The sequence below is a fragment of the Dama dama genome, chromosome 13 (genome assembly GCF_033118175.1).
Source record: "Dama dama isolate Ldn47 chromosome 13, ASM3311817v1, whole genome shotgun sequence".
Lineage (NCBI taxonomy): Eukaryota > Metazoa > Chordata > Mammalia > Artiodactyla > Cervidae > Dama > Dama dama.
The window spans coordinates 11,972,371-11,978,370 of record NC_083693.1 but is presented as its reverse complement, the minus strand read 5'-3'; positions in this window follow the sequence as shown (position 1 = coordinate 11,978,370).

Sequence of the window (6,000 nt, the reverse complement as noted above, 5' to 3'; positions counted from 1 at the left end):
CCACGGTCTCTTACTAAAAGTGGAAGCAATATGATTAATAAACTGTTTGGCAGGTGAAGGGAAAAGTTGCCTCAGTGGTTATCAGAGCTGGGATGTTTTAGTGCCTCTGGGGGATTTGCTGAAGCATCACTTTTCAGTGCGTCTGCTGGTCTACAAATCCAGTTGACTGTGTTTCCTCTAGGTGTTGATGGCTTGGTTGAAGAATTCACTCCCAGTTGTGGAAGGAGTAGGTGGGGCAACGATTCTGTGCCTGATGTTGAATTTGGGAGAACCACGGCCAAAAAGGCCTTCATGGAAATTTTTGAAAGATGACAAACCCACAGGCACATTAAAATCACCATATAACACAACTTTTCTGCAACACTTTCAGAATTTATGCTAAAAAATAATCCTCCAAAAGAGAGCACTTATTCAGTGGCAAAGTTGGTTAATAGTTAACTGTCTCCCTCCATGTAGCACTGACGTTGCTGCAGGGGCCTGAAGCCTAAGGCTCTCCTCTCCTTGCTCTTTCTCTGTCTACATCTCTCCCCTACCTACTTGGAAATAAGCTTCTCTTCCGTGCACACCGCAGAGCTGTGTATTGTTCCTTGGAACCAGCTGTGTCTCTCTTACTCCTCTTCCCATGGGAGGTAAAACTCTTTCCTTCCAGAGTCCATCTCTTGACCTGTTTCATCTGCTGAACTGGCCTATTTGATCTTGTGTCCTGTCAAGAGCTCCATCAAAGGACTTCTGCATCAGGTAAGGTCAGATGCTGCCCGGGAAGCGATTCTTACTTAGTCCTGATTGCCTGTTACAGTCACCTGGGGGCTAAAAATATCCACCTGCCCAGGTGCCTTGCAAGCTCGAGATGGACCTACTAAGTTCTAGAAACCTTGTCCTGTTCAGCCCCTCCATCTTTGTGCTTAACCAACCCTGGTTTCTACCAACCAGATAAACATGTCCAACATGAAAATGAGGTTGCATTCATTTTCATTTTCAAATTAAGGAGAAAAAAATAAAGTGAGTAGAAAGAATTTTCTCATATTTAAAAATTTTCCTATAAGTTTTCTTAAAACTTTCAAGTCTTTAATACTGCTTATGTGAATTAGAATATGTTGTTGTTCAGTCGCCAAGTCGTGTCCGACTCTTTGCAACCCTTCAACTGCAGTACACTGGGCCTCCCTGTTCCTCACCATCTCCTGGAGTTTCCCCAAGTTCAGGTCCACTGAGTCAATGATGCCATCCAACCATCTTATCCTCTGTCACCCTCTTCTCCTTCTGCCTTCAGTCTCTCCCAAGATCAGGGTCTTTTCCAATGAGTTGACTCTTCACATCAGGTGGCCAAACTTTTGGAGCTTCAGCTTCAGCATCAGTCCTTCAAATGAATGTTCAGTGTTGATTTCCTTTAGGATGGACTGGTTTGATCTCTTAGCTGTCCAAGGGACTCTCAGGAGTCTTCTCCAACACCACGGTTCAAAAGCATCAGTTCTTCAGCACTCAGCCTTCTTTATGGTCCAACTCTCACACCTGTACATGACTATTGGAAAGATCATAGCCTTGACTATATGGCCCTTTGTCAGCAAAACAATGTCTTGACTTTTTAATATGCAGTCTAAGTTTGTCATTGCTTTCCTTCCAAGAAGCAATTGTCTTCTAATTTCAAGGCTGCAGTCACTATTTGCACTTATTTTAGAACCCAAGAAGAAGAATTAGAATATAGCCACGTATATTGGCTGATTTTGCTTGCATTATGTTTTATTATTTTACATGAGATATAGAAACTCTTCATGATATTAGAGCCCCATATGCTCAGTCAATGGAACACACTTGCAATGATGCTGACACTTGCTTCTGGATGGGATACCGATCAGGGTCCTCTAAAGAAATAGGTCCAACAGGATGGAGGGAGGGGTGGGAATAGGACAGGCCTAGAGATGCAGAGAAGGGTTGATGTTGCAGTTCATGTCCAAACGCCTTCCAAAGGCTGAACTCTTTCTGGCTTAAGGACGGTCAGGCTATTCTTTCTTGAGGCCTCAACTGATTGGACGAGGCCTACTCACTCCAAAGATGGACATCTACTTTACTCAAAGTCTATTGATTTAAATGCTCAGTTCAGTTCAGTCGCTCAGTTGTGTCCAACTCTTTGCGACTCCATGAATCACAGTACGCCAGGCCTCCCTGTCCATCACCAACTCCCAGAGTCTACTCAAACTCATGCCCATCGAGTTGGTGATGCCATCCAGCCATATCATTCTCTGTTATCCCCGTCTTCTCCTGCCTTCAATCTTTCCCAGCATCAGGGTCTTTTCAAATGAGTCAACTCTTTGCATGAGGTGGCCAAAGTGTTGGAGATTCAGCTTCAGCATCAGTCCTTCCAATGAACACCCAGGACCGATCTCCTTTAGGGTGGACTGATTGGATCTCCTTGCAGTCCAAGGGACTCTCAAGAGTCTTCTCCAAAACCATAGTTCAAAAGCATCAATTTTTCAGTGCTCAGCTTTCCCCACAGTCCAATTCTCACATCCATACATGACTACTGGAAAAACCATAGCCTTGACTAGAGAGACCTTTGTTGACAAAGTAATGTCTCTGTTTTTTAATATGCTATCTAGGTTGGTCATGACTTTCCTTCCAAGGAGTAAACGTCTTTTAATTTCATGACTGCAACCATCATCTGCAGTGATTTTGGAGCCCCAAAAAATAAAGTCTGACACTGTTTCCACTGTCTCCCTATCTATTTCCCATGAAGTGATGGGACTGGTTGCCATGATCTTAGTTTTCTCAATGTTGAGCTTTAAGCCAACTTTTTCACTCTCCTCTTTCACTTTCGTCAAGAGGCTTTTTAGTTCCTCTTCACTTTCTGGCATAAGGGTGGTGTCATCTGCATATCTGAGGTTATTGATATTTCTGCCGGCAATCTTGATTCCAGCTTGTGCTTCCTCCAGCCCAGCATTTCTCATGATGTACTCTGCATATAAGTTAAATAAGCAGGGTGACAATATACAGCTTTGACATACTCCTTTTCCTATTTGGAACCAGTCTGTTGTTCCATGTCCAGTTCTAACTGTTGCTTCCTGACCTGCATACAGGTTTCTCAAGAGGCAGGTCAGGTGGTCTGGTATTCCCACCTCTTTCAGAATTTTCCACAGTTTATTGTGATCCACACAGTTGAAGGCTTTGGCATAGTCAATAAAGCAGAAATAGATGTTTTTCTGGAACTCTCTTCCTTTTTCGATGATCCAGCAGATGTTGGCAATTTGATCTCTGGTTCCTCGGCCTTTTCTAAAACCAGCTTGAACATCTGGAAGTTCACGGTTCACGTATTGCTGAAGCCTGGCTTGGAGAATTTTGAGCATTACTTTACTAGCATATGAGATGAGTGCAATTGTGTGGTAGTTTGAGCATTCTTTGGCATTGCCTTTCTTAGGGACTGGAATGAAAACTGACATTTTCCAGTCCTGTGGCCACTGCTGAGTTTTCCAAATTTGCTGGCATATTGAGTGCAGCACTTTCACAGCATCATCTTTCAAGATTTGAAATAGCTCAACTGGAATTCCATCACATCCACTAGTTTTGTTAGTAGTGAGGCTTTCTAAGGCCCACCTGACTTCACATTCCAGGATGTTTGGCTCTAGGTGAGTGATCAGACCATCGTGATTATCTTGGTCATGAAGATCTTTTTTATATAGTTTTTCTGTGTATTCTTGCCACCTCTTCTTAATATCTTCTGCTTCTGTTAGGTCCATACCATTTCTGTCCACTATCGAACCCATCTTTGCATGAAATGTTCCCTTGGTATCTCTAATTTTCTTGAAGAGATCTCTAGTCTTCCCCATTCTATTGTTTTCCTCTATTTCTTTGCATTGATTGCTGAGAAAGGCTTTCTTATCTCTGCTTGCTATTCTTTGGAACTTTGCATTCAAACGGGAATATCTTTCCTTTTCTCCTTTGCTTTTCACTTCTCTTCTCTCACAACTATTTGTAAGGCCTTCTCAGACAACCATTTTGCCTTTTTGCATTTCTTTTCCATGGGGATAGTCTTGATCCCTGTCTCCTGTACAGTGTCACAAACCTCTGTCCATAGTTCATCAGGCTCTGATGCTAACCTTATCTAAAAAACACCTTCACAGCAACATCTAGACTGGTGTTTGATCAAATGTCTGGGTATCATGGCCCAACCAAGTTGACACATAAAATTACACATCACAGATAGAACATGCGTGTGCCTCATACATCACACTCCGAGAAACTGCCTCTGAGTGGGGGAGGAGGGGGCAATGTGTGGGAAGATGCCACCTAAGCTGTGGAGCCCAGGAGAGACCAGAAGAGCTGGAAAGGTGCTGTCGGGGAGGTGGGAAAGGAGGGTGGGCCTTGCCTTGGAGGGGTGCTCAGCAACATCAAGAGGCTGCCTTCCCACCCACAGAAGATGGGCTGCAAGGCACCTCCCAGGACAGTGAAGGCAGCTCCTCCAGCATGGGGTCCTCTGAAAGTCATCATCACACATTCACAGGTGGTGGTACTGTGATTTTCTTCCTCATCTCACAGGTAAAGTTGCTGAAGCACAGAGTGAACCCACCACCCAGGTGCACACAGGAGCCACATGAAGATCCAGGACCAGGGCGAGGGTTCCGAGTCAGAGATGCTTTCCATCTTCACCATTCAGCCTCCCTCTGCATGAGAGTGAAAAGAACCCTAAGAACTCGAGGCTGACATGGTCGAGACCTTGGAGGAAGGAAGTAATAGCTGCATCCTTTTCTCACTCAGCCCTAGTGTCTCAGCAAAGGAAAGAGAGCTGCCTCGCCAAGCCCGAGACAAAGGCGCCCACTTCTGTGTTTGTTGGCATTAAGGTGAGGCTCATTTGTCCTATATCACTTGAAAGATTGTGGCCTCAGCAAGAAGCTACTGATTCCTCCATACCTGGTGACTCCCCGTCACTGGAAATTTCCCAGCGATGGTTTCCCTTTCTTGCAGAGGTCCGTTTCTTGTTCTCCAAGTCTAGACACCAGTGAGCACATCTTGGGAAGGACATGTGTGGAGGCAGCAAGCTGAAGGGAGGCTTCATGAAGACTCAGGGAAGTGGGAGCTTGTGTCCCAGCCAGCGCAGCTTCTCTGCAAGCAGCAAGTGCCAGCAGAAGACCAAAAAATGCTCTTCACTTTAACCGACCAGCCTGTCTTATGTTTGCTCAGGGGCTCTCTTGAGTCAGCAGGCCTGGTGCTCTCTTTGACACCCACACACCCGCACAGGGAAGGGGAAATAGTCCATTGAAGTTGGTGCTCTAAAAGCTCTTGACCTTTGGCCACCACAGAGGTTTGGATGTAATTGGGAGGGAGGGGGTGCAGCCTGGTCACCGGGATTATAGGTGCAGCCCCAGTGAGGAGTGCACCCCATGGAGTGCAGCATCACTTCCTGACAGCTTGTCAGACACTTAGGTGGGACTCTGTGACCACCCAGACCTGCTGGATCATCACCTGCCTTTCCACCAGTGATGAATTTGCATGTGGAGTTTGAGAAATGCAGCTCTAAAGAAGAGCAATCCTGCTGCTTCTTCAGAAACAGGCGGTGTTGAGGGGGAGCTCAAAGCAGGCGCACATGTAGGTTTCAGGAAGCCAGGGAGTAAAGCAACACAGTCAAGTCTCCTCCGTCCTCTGCCTGCACCCTGGGGCTGCGGTCCTGCTGGGAGGAGAGCCAGGGCCCCAGGGTGGGGATGGGACACCCGCGGGTGCTCAGGCGGGACCGGAGCCAGCTTGGGGTGCCCCTGACAGCCCAGCCCCTCCCTCAGCCCTTCCTCTGCTTTGGGTGAAGGGTATATTTTCATTAATTTGCCAACCGTCATACACACTAAATAGCAATCTCTAAATATGCTGCTGACCTCTCCAATTGGTATCCAGATGTAATGATTAAATGACGACCACAGCAGTGCTTCAAGCGGGGGTGTTCTCAGAGGGCTCACGTGGAGACGAGGGGAAAGGTGGGGTCAGAAATGGCTGTTGGCTTGTGGCAACACTGGTGGGGAAGAGGCT